The sequence below is a fragment of the Crocuta crocuta genome, unplaced genomic scaffold, assembly GCF_008692635.1.
Source record: "Crocuta crocuta isolate KB4526 unplaced genomic scaffold, BGI_CrCroc_1.0 scaffold457, whole genome shotgun sequence".
NCBI classification, from domain to species: Eukaryota; Metazoa; Chordata; class Mammalia; order Carnivora; family Hyaenidae; genus Crocuta; species Crocuta crocuta.
In genome coordinates this window covers 767,630-787,288 of record NW_027531318.1, presented here as the reverse complement: position 1 = coordinate 787,288, position 19,659 = coordinate 767,630, and the positions used below count along the sequence as shown (strand labels likewise).

General features: G+C 37.9%; 1 long non-coding RNA gene across 1 annotated transcript; it reads right to left on the bottom strand.

Annotated features, from left to right (window-relative positions):
• Positions 1–240: 240 nt before the first annotated feature.
• LOC144238040 (uncharacterized) lies at positions 241–14,737 on the bottom strand. The gene is made up of 4 exons (XR_013336987.1): positions 14,609–14,737; positions 12,027–12,134; positions 2,140–2,259; positions 241–316 (listed from the first exon to the last, which is right to left on the bottom strand). It is a non-coding gene; the product is annotated as an uncharacterized LOC144238040 (long non-coding RNA).
• Between the last annotated feature and the right edge of the window lie 4,922 nt (positions 14,738–19,659).

The following is a 19,659-nucleotide window of genomic DNA, read 5'->3' as shown; positions in this document are numbered from 1 at the left end:
AGTTTCAGATTATTTTCCAGGACATTCATTTGGTGGAATTTCATATTAGCGAGAACTGAAACTATTCATCAGTGTGAACAATAACGACAGTGTTTGTAGCAATGTGAAACCACCACTTCCCGTGTGACTTTGGTGAAGACCTTTCCAGACTTCATATAATGTCTTTCTGGACCAGACATTTTTTCATTTCAGAGATGGTGATTTAAAGAGAATTTCCTACTTTTCCATGGCCACAGCTGCAGCATTTATTGACAGGTTTTGTCTTTTATGACATAGGGATTATGATGGTATTAAGTCTCCAGAGAGCAAGGCATTCCTGGGGGAAGGGAAACAAAAGAAACAAACTGAGGAGCAGGGGATAGAGGTAGAACTTAAGAAGACATTATGAGTTGTTCTGGAGAAGTGATATTTACAGCAGGATATAGAAAATTATTCTGGCCCCATCACATGGGACAAAATGGCTATGTGACTGGAATTCAAGGCAAACTATTTGCCTGCTCTCTCTGTTCAGCTACAAGAGGGCAAACTGTTATCAGCAAGACTGCACATGCTCACATATATTGCCCCTGGTGTTAAGAGGAAAATTTAAAAATGTCTATTAAAAGTGTTGTAATTCAAGGTCAGGATTTGAGTTTCTTCTATTAATTGATGAAAATTTGCTAGGCTCTGTCAGAAACCATTTCTTCATCAAGGCTCCAAACTAAAAGTGGTGTTAACTAGGTAGCTTGGCTACTATTCTTAGTAATCTCCAGCCTGACCTGCTGTGTTGATGTATTAATTTCTTACTCAGCATTTGAGAAACATTTTGGCTGCAATTGAAAGCTCTATAAGTCTGAGGTGTTATATAGAAAACTAAGATAAAAAATTAAGCTTTTGCATCCTGCACATTTCTTTAGAGTATGTGACGTTGAACTAAACTGAGAAAGTAAGGAGAAAATGTTCAGATATCAAGGAGTATTTTTGCATATAATCATAATCTTTAAGGCTAGAAGGACTCCTAAAGATAATTTATTCCTAGATTTCATTTTACTGTTGAGGAAACAGGATCAAAGACCCAAAGAAAGATTAGTCACTAGACAAAGGAAGGAATAAGAGTGAAAACCAAGAAGTGAAAAGAGGTGTATTATATTAAGAAATAAATATTGTATTCAGAATGGTTATAGCAGAGAGTATGATAGGAGAGCAGTGAGAGGTAAATTGGAAGACATATGCAGGAACCAAATCTGGTAACAGGCCTTAGCAGCCACACCACAGATTTGGGAATTTATCCTACAAATGCAAGACAAGAGGTAGGTAAAAAGTAGTCAAAAAGGGGCTGCATTTGGAGGGCTAAGTGAAGACACATGTTCTTGCTTCTTGACTCCACTCCCTTTAAAAATGTAAAATAAGTCTTTAAAACAGTAATGTATATGAGAAATGGAAGGTTAGAGAGTAAGTTATCTTTGGATAACTTGTGAGGAATTCCTGAAAGCTGGAAAGGGTAGAGGAAGCAAAGTGTAAAACATGCATGGGGAAAAGCAGTAGGAAGGTAAGAGCAGTCAGTTCTCAGACATTTTGGGAAAACAAGGCCACATGACTGCAAACAAGACACAGAGCAGTCATCTGTACTCATTAACCTAGCCAACCTGGTTTTTCAGTCATAATAATAATCAAGGATTATTATATGTTTAGGAAAGTCAACATGAGTGGGACGAGTGCTAATTCCAGAGAAACAGAAGTGATCCAGTGAACAGAACTGTGAAAAACAGTGAATTATTGAGTATCTACTATGTACCAGGCACTCTTTTAAGAATTTCTCATAAATGTACTCATTTAATTCTAAACTGTAAGAGGTAGGGACTATCACTAGCCCATTTTTTAAATGAAGGAAATGAGGAGCAGAGAGGTTAGGCAATTTGCCTAAAACCACAAAGCTAGTAAGTAATGGAGGAGATAGAAACACAGATTGTTTGTCTCTAAAGCCTGTGCTCTTAACTGTTTGGAGAAACAGTAAAAGATAATTTCCATAAAGGGAAGAGCATTGTCACCCATAAGAATGAAAGAATACTGCCAGTACTGTGCACAATGAGTAACAAAAGACCAAGGTGAGAGACCACTTGCAGAAAGTATGAGTTTTCAGAAAAGAGGAAAACAACTTACCTACAGATGAATAAGAATCCCAAGTGGTGTCAGAGTTTTCATTAATGAAGACAATGAATCCCTTTCCAAAAGTGGGTCCACCTGACTGACTGAGAACATACCCCTTCTTTACCTCCTTCCCTGCCAAAAGAGAGGAAAATATATTCAACTTTGAATGTTTTGTATGGTAAAACAGCATTCAAGCTCATGAAGAGAAATAAAGACAATTTGAGACATGAAAGGACTAGGATTTACTATACACTAACCATCTCTGAAAAAATATTCAATAATAGATGGTATCAAAATGAAAAATGAACTTAAGAAATGATGGTGGTCACAGTAGTGATCAAAGAAGTACAGAAAAGACTAAATAACTATTGATGCATAATATAAAGAAAGTAAGCAACAATTCAGAATTAAAATCAATGGTATTTATGAACCCAGGAATGGTGAGGGAAGGCTGAGTACAACAGCACACTAAGGTTCCTTATGTTTCTAAAGAGAATACTAAAATAAGCATACTTAGTTTAGTGTGTAAAAAATTTTAAGAGCGACTATTAATAAAACAGGATTGGACTTTTTCACTTCCGGATCACTCAAGGAGAAAACGCAATAAAGAAAAATTGATCAATACAACCAAAGACAAGAAAGTAAAAGAAAAAAAACAAAACTTAAAAAGAAGGAACAGACAGAAATCAATAAAAATGAATATTAAATAGAAAAAAATAAGATTACAGAATTAAGTTCTAATTAATGTAAATTAAATTCTGCTTTTCAAAAATTATCACTTTCAGACAAAAACATATCAAAAATTTCTGTAACAGAAAAATGTTAAATAATAATGAAATATGTTATTTGCTCAAATTATACTTCAATCTCATGAACAAATCTGATTGCAGTACTCAAGATATTTAATCCAAATTTATTAAAAGAAAAATCGTACTTGATTATGATGTATTGAACTCAGTAGTACAAGGATGGTTCAACATTACAGAATATATTATTGTTACTAATTATAATAAAGAGGTAAGAGAAAGCATCACATTCATATAAAATAGTTGTATTCTCTTCAATGTAGTACTTTTTCCATACCTATTTATAGGGTTGTTTTTTTTAATATACTCTGGATATTAACCTCCCTCTGATATTTACATTGTGTTTTCTCTTTTTTCTAATATCCTATATTTTGAACAATTTAGAATGTTACTGCTTAAAGACTGTAAATATTTTATTTTCTTGGTTTTTAGATCTTGTTGAAAATAGATTCTCTTTTGCCTAGGGTTTCATTTTTAAATTCTCTTGTATTTTTCTTCTACTACTTTTATAATTTTGTTTTGCTACTTGCTATTTGTAAAAACAACAAACTGAAAACAAACTAAAACTCATTGGTGAAATCATGCTGCATTCATACAATAAGACATTCAGTATCAGTTCAAATGAATAAGCAGAATTATATGAATGTGTGGAAAATGTGAATTGACCATTCTATGAATATAAGCTGTAAAGAGCTCTAAGACATGTTAAGTGGAAAAAGCAAAGCATAGAATGAAGTGTAATGATTGCATGAATGTAAAAAGATGTCTTTATAGAATACAAAAGCACAGAGAACAACTAAAATGATACCAAAACGTGGTCACTTGTGGGAAGGTGAATTAAATTTTTCACTCTGGTATCAAAAAAATAGTTATAATAAAGAATAAGAAAGGGAAAATAAAGATCAGGACAGCTCTCCACGGGAATCTTAAGAGCTTCTTTTCTGGCAGCATCAGATTGGAGCCAGGCCAGTGTCCTCTAAGCACATACCTCTCTGAACATAGCCTGCACAACCATAAAAGACCTGGACTGATAATTACCAGGGTGGGAGTAGCCAGCTCCTCCACACTCGCATAAGTTCATGAACTCAGTTGACCCTTGAGGGGTCAGCATAGGGCAGGAACAAGATCACTGGATATAGGTAACTATTTCAAAAGACCTGGATTCAAATCCTGACTCCACTCTTCCAAAACTCTATCCATTTGTAAGAGGGAGGCAACAATGTATACCTGATCAGGTGCAAGTGGGGTAAATGTGATATATTTCTAGCATAGTGCCTATGAACTATTTCCTCTTTTGGATTATAAAGTGAAAGTTCTTTATGGCTCTAATGTTTTATGGATCTTTTGAAGCCATGGAAGGTAGTTGGTGGGATAGTTCTTTTTAGTCATTTCTGTCAGGTACATGAAGAGCATTTATTATGGTAGTCTCTCACTGAGGCCTGCTAGATTAGATGAATTATGTGCTATGGATTAAACTGGATTTTAATTATGGACTCAAATGAGATCCTGGTGTGATTCATCCAAGGCAATGTTAAGACTTTATTTTTTTTTTTTTATGGTTCTTATAGAAAGAGCAGAAGGTTATTCTTGGAACATGAAAAAGGCCTAAATAGCCACAGCTGGTTTAATTACAACTAGGAAGAGATCAGAGGGAAGAAAAAAGATGAGGTATATGATTCCATAATATGCTAATTAGAAATTTTCATATATGTTGATTTGCAAAATACTATTCAATACTTATCAGGTATTTTTGCAAAGACCTTGAAGAGGAAAATTACACTATTTTATGAGCCTCTGCTTTCTCTGAAGATACTAACTTTCCAAACCACACTGATCAGGGGTGGAAAAACAACCTTCTGCAAATATTCTGCAGTCAGGTCTTTGCAGTCTTGGTGAATGAAGTGAATGTGCTGATGAAGGGCTCTGTAGGAAAGTGACATGTGCAGAATTATAATAGGAGGGTGGCAGTGATTCACCCGTTGGGTCATTTACTTTGGCAACTATCTAATGCAGGTGACAGTGCTGTGGTGGAGGGAAAAAGAGAGTCATCCTAATTACATTCTGCAGCATTTGCTTATTTCTCCATTTCCACTTCTTACATAATTTTGCTTTTTACTCTAGTTGTGTTTGCATATTTGTCTCTCCGATAAGGTTTTTTGCTGGGAGCCACACTGGCCTCACTGGATGACAGTCACAGTGAGGAAATGGTAGCGTTTGCACAGCTCCTGCCAGGAGAAATGAAAACTGGTATCTCTTTCTGCTACTACTGGCTCATGTTGGAAACGAGGCTGCGGGTATTGACCAGGTCCCACAATATTCCAGATCAGACCGATATTCCCCACACAGATTGCTCATAAGGAAAAGCATATTCCTGCCTTTTCAAAAGAGACTTCAGATGAAAGTATTGTGGATGATTGTCAAAAGACTCTTCTTATGGGCCTTGTAAATCCAAGACCTACATAATAAAGGGGTCTAAGAATGCGAGTTACAATTGAGTCTGGCCCTGAGACAAAGAGCCTAATTTAGAGTTAAGGGCAGATATCCACCCCCACCCAATTGTTTCTGCTTGGAGCACTGCCCCCCTCCAAGGCATTTGTTATCAGTATTTGGAGTGACTTATTCTGGCCTTGAATATGCTGATTGCTCCCTATAAAGGAACCTATTGAGGAACTTCATTTGTGATTATGGGAGCAGAGGTGTTTCCTGAAAGACGTGTTTGACCCCTGCCCACAAAGAAGTAAACTTTTTATGCTAAAAACATTGTCTTGTATGCCAAAGATACCTTTCTTCCCATAGGATAAGCATCTAAACTACCTACCCTCAATCACTATTGATAAAGATTATGCAGGAGTCTTCTACAAATCTATGTTCCCAGGAAATTCTTACATATCAAAGAAGTCTGTTATCAGAAATCATTGTCTAAGGCAAATGCCACTTCTGTGCTGTCCCCCAAACACTTAATTATAAATAAATTGAGCAGCAGTCAGAGCGGAGATGCCTGCCTGGTGACCAGAAAGACTCTCAGGCCTCTGTCATCCCTCCCTCGCCAACACCGTCCATCCTTCAGGGACCCCTGGACCCCGGCCAGAGCCGGTCTCTGACAGTTTTTAGCTGCATGAAGGCATAAACTTGACATGTATTCATCACTTGATCCTATAGCACTTAGCACAATACATTAGCACTTTGCACTAATAGCTACTTAATAAATGCTTGCTGAGTTGAATTGTCAAGTATTTGGCGTCCTGTAGATTTATTCCATGGATTCTAGTTTAAACAGTTGGCTATAAACATAGGCAGATATGGGGTCTGGATTTTGTGCTTGGTCTGAGAGAGTTTGAAACTGACTATTTTTTTTAATCTATTGATTCCCAATTATTATTTGACAAAAGTGCTTGAGTGCATTTCTGGTCAGGAACAGTAGTTGGAGAGTAGTGCCTGAGCTAGTCTGGTTTTCATTTTTTTATTTTTATTTTTTTAACATTTATTTATTTTTGAGAGACAGAGCATTAGCAGGGTATGGTCAGAGAGAGGGAGAGACACAGAATCTTAAAGCAGGCTGTAGGCTCTGAGCTGTCAGCACAGGGCCCAATGTGGGTCTAGAACCAGCAAACTCCAAGGTCATGACCTAAGCCAAAGTCGGAAGCTGAACACACTGAGCCACCCAAGCGCCCCTTTAAATATTTTTTATCCCCATTCACTCAANCAGGCTCCAGGCGCTGAGCTGTCAGCACAGAGCCCCACGTGGGGCTTGAACTCACAAACCGCAATATCACTACCTGAGCCGAAGTCTGACGCTCAACTGGCTGAGCCACCCAGGCACCACCGCTGAGCTAATCTGATTTTTAAAAATGCCAAAGAAGAAAGAATCGATCAAAGGAGCTGAAATCAGGTCTGGAGGTGACTGATTCTAATTTTGAACACCTCTTGGTATCGGTAAATCCTTCTTTCTGTCTCACTCCATTCTCACAAAATACATTTAATCCCCTCTTTTCTTCCCTTTTCTCAAGGGAGCTATGGGCTCTGGTCACTTTACTACGTTATGTCTAAATAGCATTTATGCTCTTTACTGTGGCAGCAAGATTACCTCTTAGCCCCTGGTAAGGTCTGTTTTTCCCATTAACTGGTGAACTGCAGAGTTAGAACCCATCAATGTAGATTACATTTTGAAGCTCCGCCGTCAGTATGTGCCTGATTAATTTCTTTAGCTCTGATATTAGTCCAGAGGCAGAGAGGTTCAGTTTGGTAAAAAACGTTAACTGCCTCCTTCATTTGGGGCTGATTGATTGGTAGCTGAACAGAAGGCATTTTTTTTTTGGCCCAAGATTAATGGAAATTCCACTTCAGATGCTCCCACTGAAAGCATAAGCTTTGTTATACTCATGCAAGGGGGGGTGGTGGTGGTGAAGATCAGGTTTCTTTTCTTAACTGTTCTTAACAGCTTTTTCAGAATTTTAGTTTTCCCACTCTTTCAGCTAGCAGAGAGAGGCAGTGACAAGACACTGACTTTGAATTGGGGGATGGGATTGAAGGTTGATCGGCTTCTTCCTCAGTCAATGCATTAATAAACAGCTCAGAAAATAACATGTCAACTCAGATTTCCTCTCCTAGCAGTGAATAACATTTCAGAATACTTTGGAGGTGCTCACAAGTGCAGTGCATTATTTGTGATTGGTCCCCACTTCCCTCTCTAGCATGCAAATTCATTTCCCCTTCCTTTTCCTAAGCTGATTGTAATGTTTCCTGCTTGCCTGAGTATCATTTTCCAAGGGAGGGATCACATCTTTGTCCTGTGTTTTAGCCCTACAGTATAAATGCTTGATGTAACCATTTAACAGGACTGAAATTTATTTGAACTAGTTAAAACTTGGGACAAAACAATGAAACAATTTAAGCCATTAAAAATACGTTATCTAGTAGCTGAATTATCTTCTAATATTAAGTGGCTACTTAAATACCACGCAGGGTAAATTTCTGTTGCCTGCTACTTAGGCTGAAATTAGAAATATTGAGAGGGATGCTTATTACTTTACAGGAGGAATTAAGCTTGCAATCTACATTGAGGTCAATGTATAATAATCATAGCTAACATTTATCAAGTGGTTATGGATAAGGCACTTGCTACTTACATGCACTATCTCATGTAATCCCAACAACAACCCTAAGAGATAGGTGCTATTATTGTTACTATTTTGTAGTTGAGTTAACTCTACTTTAGAGAGTTAAGTAAATTGACCCAAGGTTACATGACCAGGAAATAGAGAAAGTAGGGCTTGAACTGAAACCTACTTTCTCCAGGTGAAAACAGTAAGCCCCTGTGTTGTATTTCCAGATAGACTGCATGGTTAAAACACATTCCTGTTGACTACCAACTGCTTAACAGCAGCATCTGAATATTGTTTTCTCAATAGATATAGTTAGCATCAGAATTACTCTTCTCATCCTAACATTTGCTTTTATTTAGCTTCTAGAGTGTTTGCAAATACATTTCTGCCAATGGGTAGGTAATTGTTTTAGCAGAACGCTTAAGTCATCTCATGGAAGAGTAGGAACTTCAAATTGGCCTTGAAGAATGGATAGGGTTTGCAAAATTTGGAAGGACTGATGATGGTAAGTTGAGCTATCTGCTGCCGTGGAATATAGCCTAATAGAACTGAGACTTTCAACATTATCTTCTAAAGGCAGAATATAGTTTTTTTCTTAAGTGAAAGGAGAACATTATTCATTTAACTCATTGCAATGAATTTTACTGTTATTTTCATTTGTGGCTCTTTCAAATGCTTTAGTTGTGTACTGTATTACGTGTGAATATGTGTCAATTTTTGGCTTTCCACTATTTGAACACCTGTCTGCTTGGGGGCTCTCCTTCATCATGCGGATCTTGGTGGAAGAGAGGACCAAGATTCCCAACAAAAGCAAAAGGAGGGGACAAATAATCCCCTTTTCCCCACTTCTTGCCACTGGTATGACCTAGACTTGGCCAATCAGATGTTTCTGCCCAACACTGTGAGGCTATCTGTAGAAATTTATAGCAGTGGTAAGTGTCCAGGGGAGGCCATACCAGCACTGAGACCCTAGCCATACTTTCTGGTGCAGACGTGGCTGGGTTCTAGTCTACTAGGCTTGCTCAGTTTTCTGCCAATATCATTCCCTAAACTTCCCAGATTTTTTTGTAAAACTCCCACTACCCAATATTTAATGCATATATATTCCCACCAAGGAAGCCACAGTTGTTTTTTCATAACATTATTGAAGTATCATTCATTTACTGAATAATATTTACAGTTGGCTTTTGATCGATGTGTTCATAAATCCCACCTGGTAAGAAACATATAACTGGATTTTAAATATACAATAGAACTGTAAAAAAAATTAATACAAGTATCATTAAATAAAATCTGTGAAGCAGAAAAATCACCCATAACCGTAGCATTGTAAGATAATTATTACATATTTGTGGTTTTAAAAGTACTTTTTTAACCTATACACATTTCCACAATTAATCTCATGTCTTATCCAGCTTTTAAAAGATTTTTATTGGGACCATAGGTCTTTCAGAGATTACAATTGGTCATGAGATTCTGGGAGATGTATTTGAAAAGTGTGTAATAATAAAAAGCCAGGTTCAGATATGCTTTCTCCTCTACCCAGCATTTATTGAGCCAAGCAACAGCCAAATTTAAGAAAAGTCCTGTTAGCAAATAAAGAACAATTGTGTAAAGAAGAGTCTTCATTTACACAAAGATGAAAATGTAAGGGCCATGAGAGTAGGTATATTTCTTAGGGAGGAGCTGTGTGGCAAAAGCCTTTTCATGATTTACTCTGATACATACATTGAAACTGTATGATCACATTTAAATTAAATTATGTAGATTATGTACCCATGTGCTGGATATAAGTAAATAATTACTGAACAGAGTCTTTATTCTCAAAGGCTTTATAATCAAGTTGGTATGATAAGATGTATAACATTAGACAAATAAAGAACATATTATGAGGCATAGACATAAAAGCAGTAGGTAAGGGGTAGTGGGATGTGGTTCTTACAGTATCCATGAAGGAGTTCTTGGACATAAGGGCACTTCAGATGTGCCTGCTGAGAAATGGACAGGATTTGGGTGGATGAAGAGAAACAGGAAGAGCAAATTGAAGGGCCAAAATTAACAAAGATGCTGAAACAATGGATTGTTACTTTGGTGGGATGTTCTCCCATACTAGCTTCAGTTGTGTGATAATGATAACTTGGATCAGTTCTCAAACTTTATGATACCGAGATCCTTTATATTCTTTAAAATTACTGAACATGCCAAAAAATTTTTATTTATGTGAGTAATTTCTATCAGAATGTACTAGATTTGAGAAATCAGATAAATGAGAAATTTTAAAACATTTATCTATTATTATATTTAAAATAACAATATTAAATCTCTTACATGTTAAAATAAATAACATATTTTAATGAAATACAATTACATTTTCTAAAACAAAACACTTTTGTGAAAAGAGTGGCATTGTTTCTGCAAATCTTAAAAGAAGACAGCTGTTTCTTTTATCAATGTCTGCATTCAATTTGTTGGAATATGTTGTTTGGGTTGAAAAAGCTGAAGGAAATCTGGCCTTTCACAGATATGAGCTTAGAAAGGGGAGAAGTATTTCACTAGCATTTTCAAATAATTGCAAATATTCTTCTGTGATATTATACTAGAATTTGACAAGAAGTAATTTTCTTTTTTTTTAATGTTTATTTTTGAAACAGAGAGAGAGAGTGAACAGGGAAGGGCAGAGAGACAGGGAGACAGAGGATCAGAAGCAGGCTCTGTGCACACAGAAGAGAGCCCAATGTGGGGCCTGAACTCCCATGAGATCATGACCTGAGCAGAAGTTGGATGCTTAACCAACTGAGCTACCCAAGTGCTCTGACAAGAAGTAATTTCTTAAGAGTTAGTTGCAATTATAGAATCTGAAACCATATCAATAAACTTTTCATATTCTGCCACATTATAATCTATTTGTCAATTGTACATTTAGTATGGATCTTTTACCTGTGTGCAATTTTTTAACTTCATGCATCGGTCATTTGGAAAATATTACTTTGTTGAGTTGTATTGATCTTCCAAATAGTGACATATTCCATTAAACAACATCAAAAGATCACATTTGTTTTATCATCCCTCCATCTCTTTAGAAAAGTCTCTAACTATTGGGAAGCTGTCAAGCTCATGGTGGCAGACACAAGTTTTCCAGAATTCTTGTTTTCATTTGAAAGCTAGATTCTTATCATTGGCAAGTTCTGTCACTCCTCTCCCTTGAGCTGGAAAGGTCATGTCATTCACTTTAGAGACAATGCCTAACAAATACCCAAATCTGAAGGACCATTGTTTGTCTGTCCATAGTTCCTTCTGGTAAAAATCTATTCCTTGAAAAAGTGACTTGCTCACTCCACAACTCAAGTGAATCCACAATTACTATCCTGACTTTGGTATGCAGCAAAAATGATTTGTTCATGCTTCCTGTTTTATCATGCTAAATATTAAAAAGATGTGCACTCATTTGTTGAGATTGATAAAACTAATCAATTTACTTCTCTATCACATTGAGGATAATCTTAAGTTCTTATGTGGCATTGACTTTTTTTTCTGGCTTTGTGGCAGTGAAGACTAAAATAACTGGTCACTACTACCTATTGAAGCCTTGATTTGTGTGAAGGTGTCAATAGTTCTACCCAGCACTGCTTTTTTAGCATCAGTGCAAATGTCAGCAGAATGAAAAAGGTAAATAATGTCTTAGTGTTATTATGAAAATATTTTTGACCACCTGTCCTCCCTTGAAATGTCTTAGAATCCTCAGGAGTGTGTGGAACATACTTTGAGAACCACTGATCTCGAGTTAGAAGGTATGCCTATACACAAGATATTATGCTGTGATTTAAATGTGCTATTTAGTTCTCACAGCAACTCTCTTTAGGAGATCATATCACTATCCCTACTTTACCCATAAAAACACTGATGTCCAGAGGTTACCTTTCCAAGGTCACACAGGTGGGACATGACAGACACAATCTAGCTTTAAGCCAATCTAGCTTTAAGGTATACCCACCTTGCTTCTGAACCAAGTTGGATAATTGCCATACATTCTGAACCCATGGCTGGGTATAGGCAGTTTGAGTCTCACATTCATGGTAGATGGTTCTGTATCATCGGTGTCCTGATAGGAAAGACGAACCAATGAGAAAGGCATGAGAATGTAGGAAACTCAAGTTCTATCTGCTAGATACCTTCCACTGCCTTCAGGACCCACCCTCAACTCTTTCCCTAACCTGTTGACTTCCAGTCCCTGAGAATAAGTGTCAGGGTGCACTTTTATAAGCCTGGTCCTGGAGAGAAAAAGGGGATTGTGTGGAAGAGTTTGTCTGTACGAACTTTGGAGGAGGGAGACTGTCAGTCAGTCTATTGCCACTCTAGAATAGGATCCTAGGGAATGTATTCACCTACCTAATGATTCTCCATGCCTTCAACTTTCTGTTCCACCTTACTGCTGGAAGCCAGAAAGCAAGTGTTCCCTGATGCAGTGGAAGGTATTTGATTGGCATATCTTATATTTTAACTGGGTATTAGGTCTTTCATATTATTTCATATAGCTAGAAGATAAACTGGTATTGGTCAACAACTGTGCTGATGACCTATTTTAGACATCACAATGATTCTTACTGGCCAGATGGTGAGTAGAGTTTTCCATATAGGCCTGGTATTGGCTCCTCATTTACTGGGTTTGCATATAGTAACACATTTTCCTCCCTTTCCTATCTGCCTGGATTAAAACTATTGAGTCAGAAATTGCTCTAGGATGGAGAGCCTTCAGCTCTCTACCTGAAGTAACTAAGTGGGAGTGGCAGCTGCTACTTTATCTCTAGAACCTAGCTTCATGTGTGCATTTGTCTGATATCTTGTCAACTCTCTTCAACTGATTCCAGGACTTTTTGCACTCAAATCTTTTTTGCACTGCTTTTTGCACTGCTCCCCAGCATTCTCCAGCCCTACTGGTGCCCATCACTTAGTAGTATCCATACCTGTTCTCTTTGGAGATAAAAACATTAACTAATTAGTCTTCAGTAAATAATGTAAATAACTAAAAAAGAGTTGGAGAAGCACAGAGTTGAAGCACTTTACCAGATGGCCAAGGGGCTGAGTCATCTATGCACTGTTCAGATACATCTATTGAAGATTACTATGATGGTTAATTTTTTGAGTCATCTTGTCTAAGATATGGTGCCCTACCATTTGGTCAAACACCAGTCTAGGTGTTGCTATGAGTGTACTTTTTAGATATATGATTACATTTAAATCAGTAGACTTTAAATAAAACCAACTACCCTACAAAATGTGGATCAGCCTCTCCAGTTGAAGGTCTTAAGAGAAAAGACCGATGTCTCTTGAGGAGGAATGATTTCTGCCTCCAGGCTGCCTTTGGACTTGAATTTTAACATTAACTCTTCCCTGGGTCTCTAGCCTGCTGACTTGCCCTATAAATTTTGGACTCGAAAGACTCCAGGATTACATGAGACAATTCCTTAAAATAATTCTCTCTGTATACATACATTCTATTAGTTCTATTTCTCTGGAGAACCCAGACTTAAATGGATATTGATTTATGTATTTGGAATCTAAGTATACAGGGAAAGATATTCAAGAACACAACCTGATTGCTTTAAAAATGTGCAAATCCCTTAAGCAATTATAGTGGTTAGGTCATTATTTTTAGACCATGGCTGCACATTAGAATCTACTACAGAGATTAAAAAAAATACTGATGCCCAGGCCTCACTTCAGATCAATGAAGAATCTCCCAGGAGTGACCCTGGCAGTGGGATTCTAAAAAGCTCCAGGGCAATACTAATGTGCAGCCCAGGTCAAGAATCAGTGAATATAGGCAGTCTCTGGGAAGAGTTGAAGGCAGTTCTGAGAAGACACAAAGAGAGCCCTTCTTCCTGGGACATAAAATGCAGCCACCTATAAGGGACAAATTAACTAGGAACAATACTCACGCTGATTACACCTCTTCACCCCTGGCATTCACTGCCAGCTCACTGGAACTTTCAGTTTCAGGAAACCTATAATTTATGGAATTTCTTTGAAGATGCCTCTGTGAATAATGCATATCTGTCTAGTGTCCATCAAATGATTTTGTCATTCTGAGTGGGTATGACCAATATGAATAGTCAGAATTGAGCTCCTGCTGGACTTAAAGGAGGATCACCCTTCTATTCATAATTACCTTATGTCATTGGAAAAGAGCTTTGCCCTGGATTCACAAAAGACTTTGGCTTGACATGCTACCTTACCGTAACCATATGCTACTGTGCAGGCTAAAAAAATAGTGTCTTTGAACACTGACTGGAATTATATTCATTTTCCCCCAAGATAAATAGATTCTATTGAACATATTCATTCTTCAAAGACCATTCAGTATCAAGGAACATGCATCTGATCTTAGGTGGGTGGTGTTGTCAGAGCCAGATGAAGTCAGTGGAGGCAAATTAGTGAAGGTTGTGCCCCAGGACTAACCTTTCCTTGGTCTGGGGCCATCCCATTGTTGCTATAAGGTTCCCTCTGCTAGAACCTTGGCCTCTAACCCTTGTCCTAATTTATTGAGGTGAAGCTTGAAAGTGGAGCTATTTTTACCTTTTGGGCACAATGATAGCCAGCATGGAGAAGGAGTGTGCTAGGCAGCAAAGTTGCAAGGGATGTGAGTATTTGCCTTTGTTCTTTGTCCATGCATTTGCTCTCAGGCACATTTCCCACCAGGTGAGGTGCCCGGCCTGGGGAAGTGACTGTGTATATCGTGGAGGACTTTGCCATGCTACTGCCCACCTGCAACAATGGTACAACTTTGCAGACACAATGTCCATTATGACCTCATGCTGTTGTCATTTTGTTCAGGCAACTATGAATATCACCATTTGGGAGAAAAGGAAACCATGAAGAAATGACATTCTGTCAGCGCTTGTCCTCACATGATAAGGGAATGGAAGCCCTGTCCCAACTCCTATTCTAACACTCTTAAAGCCAATGCTGTATTTATATGCTTATCTTTACCAGGAAAGAGGTGTTATTTGTGCATGCCTTTGAAAAGAGAAGGAAAGGTCCTTTGGAAAGAGAAGAAAGTTGGGGGCAGCTGCCAGTGCTCCTGCTTTAGGTCCCTATAAACAGGTGGTATTCCAGGGGGTCCTCACATGCAAGGCCCATGAAAGGTGAAAAGAACAAGGCACTGCCCCCGTGCTCACAGGCCCTGCTGGGCAGGAGATGAGTGGAGCAGCTCCTGGAGCTGCCTGGATCTGTTGTTGTCAGGGAAGGGACCTAGAGGGACCAGGTCTGGAGAGTCCCCATGGCTGGAAGGGGCCAAGCCATCAATGAGAGGTTGACATTCACTGCAGCTCTGAAGCAACTGGACAAGATGAGTGCAGGCTGGGTGTTAGAGGGAGGGAGCCAGGGGGAGGCAAGCCTGCCCCAGAGTGATGGCGGCCCTGGCTGGAGGCCTTGGGTAGTGGGTAGCAGAACAGAATTTGCCAAGAGTGAAAATGGATGCACGTTTATATGGCCCAGAAATGGTGGAACAGTGTGTGTTTGATTACATACATCAGTTTGTATGTAATATGATCAATATTTATTATTACAAAATCTTTATCTTTGACATTAATAAAAGGAGAGCAAGTATGCAGATAATAATAGGAGGCCAGCTCACATTCCCTCAGTCCTGATCACATTGTTCCGAAGCCTGACATCAGTGAATGTGTCAAGAAGGTCTGTACTTCTGACACCCACAGATTCTATCAGCTGCTATTATCCCCCAACAACCAATGCATACTAATACTGTTGCTTTGTCTCCCAAACTATCAGTGAAAACATGGTATTACTCAAGGATAGAGATTTTTTTTTTATGAAAATGCATGTTTAAGGAAACTCACTGCAGTATTATCTATGGTGACAAAAAGTGAAAACAAGCTTGGTGTTCAAACAGGAAAATAGGTTAACCTACAACACTATCGTGAAGTTTTTAGAAGTGGTGTTTCAGTGAATATTGAATGGCATGGAAAATGCTCAAAATAGATGGTAAAAGAAACAAGAAACAATTGGGGCACCTGAGTGGCTCAGTCGGTTAAGCATCTGACTTCGGCTCAGATTATGAACTCACGGTTCATGGGTTTGAGCACCCCCCCTCCCCCCCGCCCCCTGTGTCAGGCTCTGTGCTGACAGCTCAGAGCCTGGAGCCTCCTTCAGATTCTGTGTCTCCCTCTCTCTCTGACCCTCCCCTGCTCATGCTGCCACTCTCTGTCTCTCAGAAATAAATCAAAACATTTAAAAAAATAAACAAGAAAAAATAAATAGTCCAAGAAACAATACATAAATCCATAAAATCATTGTGTTTCCAACATCATAAAATGTGTATGTTTATATATGTGTTTATGTATAAAACCTTTTCAGGGAAACATCAAAATATTAGTGATTAGCTCTGGAGAGTATGGAGTTAGTTAATCATGATTTTCTGTTGTAATTTTTTACTTGTCTATATTCCTAAATTCTCTACATTGAACATACTGTTATTACTAGAATAAACCCAGATGTTATTAACAGACATAGAAGACCCTCATAAAGTTTGTTCTACTAGTTTTAGTTAGAATCAAGATGAGGTAGAAAAGGGTCAACATATTTCTCTCATCTGTCGTTCATTCCCTTGTTCAGCATTTGAGAGACTCGTATGTTCCAAGATTGTACAACATTGTAATTCAATGTTGTGTGATGGGAGATGAAAATAGAAAGGTTGATTTCTTGTCATGCTAAATAATTAGGGCTTTCTTTTCTAGGTCAGTGTTACTCAAATTGTGGGTTCAAAATCCAGTCACAAGTCATGAAATAACTTGGTGTGTGATAACCTGTGTTTAAAAAATGCAAAGAGGGGAGCCTGGGTGGCTCAGTTGGTTAAGCGTCCAGCTTTGGCTCAGATCATAATCTCACGGTTCGTGGGTTTGGGCTCCGGATCGGCCTCTGTGCTGACAGCTAAGAGCCTGCAGCCTGCTTTGTATTCTGTGTCTCTCTCTCTCTCTCTGGCCCTCCCCTGCTCACTCTGCCTCTCTCTCTCTCTCTCAGAAATGAATAAAACACTTTTTAAAAAATTAAAAATAATACAAAGGGCTAGACTAGAAAATATCAGACTATATCACCTATACTAAAGTTAAGTATTGTTTGTGAAATTTCTTTTTATTAACTTAAAAAACACTTTTTATTCTAAAGCAACTCTAGCTTCATTGGAAGTTGCAAAGAAATTCATAGGGAGGTTCCAGCCACCTCTCTTCCAGCTTCCTCCAACATTAACATCCTACACAACTGCAATACTGTCAAAACCAGAAAACTGACATTGGTATAATCAATAGAGCTTCTTTGGATTTCACCAGTTTTGTACACATTAATCTGAGTGTGCATATAGAGAGATCCATGTGATTCCATTGCACATATAGCTTCATGTATTCACTGCCAAAATCAAGATACAGAACTATATCATTACCATAGGTCTCCCTTATGCTTCCTGCTTATAGCCACACCTACCTTCTTCCCTCCCCAGCTCTTGCCAACTACCAATCTATTCTCCATGAAATATATTTTTTACTTGTGTGTGTGTGCATACATATGTGTCAAGACATAAAATGTATTTCTGTGAGATACAATTAAAAATAATATTGAAAGATACCACTGCATGCTACAGAAGAATTGTAGGCTGGGGTGGGGAAAACACAGAATAATGTTATCTACTGTAGAGTTCATTTTGAAAAGAGTGTGGGAGATGAATTGAAAAGAAGAGTGAAGTATTGGCAAAGAGACCAGCTCTCTGCCCCACCTGCCATGAGTTATCTACAAATGATATAGACCAATTTTCCTTCATTTGCTCATTCTTTCTTTCCTTTCTCCCTTCCTTAGATCATTTAAAATGATCTATATAATATGACATCTCTGTTGTATAATTTATTATATTAATAATATATGAAACTATAGCCCTATATAATAATAATACATTCCCTGCTAGCCTTAGCAGTTTTGTGCTGCACTCCTTGAAATATTATTTCATATAATGACAGCTGTATACTCACTAGGTAATTAAGATGATTACATGGTTAATTAATTATATTTCACAATAATTAATTAATCACTTATTTCTGATTATTTATTTTTCATGATAATTAACTCCATCCATGTTAGTGATGGTAATACTATGGCTTTGTTTGTTGTTATTTGTGTTTGATTTCCTTCACTATTCTTTTACTCCACACTGTGAATTTTTTATTTTTTTTATTTTTTTTTATTTTTTTTTTACAAATAGTTTATTGTCAAATTAGTTTCCACATAACACTCAGTGCTCATCCCTATAAGTGTCCTCCTCTATGCCCATCCCCCCCTTCCCCCCACATCCATCAGTCCTCAGTTTTTGTCAGCATTCAAGAGTCTCTCATGGTTTGCCTCTCTCCCTTTCCCCCACCATTTCCGCCCTTCTTCTCCCCCTTGTTCCTCCACACTGTGAATTTTTTAATTCAAAATACTGAGGTTGGTTGTTTTAACTTGTCATTATCAGTAAAGTTTGTCATTATCAGTAAAGGGTAGCAAGCAATCTAAACACTCATTGTTACTAACAAAGGCATGAGCCATTTCACAGAGAGCAGTGAATTTTGGTTTTGGTTTGTTATATATCTGCTCTTAGTTCTCTTTTGCTTTGGAGAGGATAAATGGACACATGGGATGTAAACAGGAAGTGTCAAGAGTACTTTGTGGGGAATGACGTGAATACTTAACACACCACATTGGCTCATTTTGTTATTTGCTACTTTGCGGAGTTCATGGCGGTTGAAGCCACATTTGGAGGACAAAGACAATTATGAACAAAATGGACAGGGTCTATCTAGGTTGAGATCACCACTAGTTAGATGGTATGCAGAAATCTAAAAATAAAATGCTCAGGACCTAGATTTAGTGGATATACAGGAGTGTTAGCTAGACACTAAGGAGGAAGACATTGGCAAGCTTAAGAAACTATGATGATCTTTAACAAAGAGGCTAGTGGGAAATACTCTGGAGTCAGTAGTCAGTGGTCAGTATGTGAATCATATTTCCTAGGTCACATCATTGTTATGGGGATAAAATCTACCATATAGAAACAAACAAACAAAAAACAAATCTACCATATAAATGCTGGCTTTTGTTACTACCATCAAAATACTGTTGATTTAAATAAATACTTCTGCTTTTTTTTATTTAAATGAGCCAAGGCAAATCAGAGGTAGGGTAGGAGATGACAGTACTAGAAAGGCATTCAGTCCCTTTCCCTTGATAGAAAGGGCTCCTGAACTATACTGTGCACCAGCTACATAGCCACATTCCAATTCTGTTTCACACCCAACACTGTTTCAACTAATTCTTAAATTCCAGTCTCTACCAACTCATCTGGTAGATCCCTGCTCTACAAGGTAGCTCTTTGATATTTCTAAAGCCTATTGTCTGTAAAAAAACATTTTTCTTTGCCTTCTTGCCTTTTGACTCTGAATCCATGGTGAAATTTTAAGCATTTATCTCTTTTCTCATGGTACAATGACCTGGTCAGAGTGCCAAGATTTGTCTTAAAGATGAAACCTTGCTCAGCCCTAAGATTTTTGGAGCGATGCAACCCTGACTTCCTCACAGTCTGCTGGATG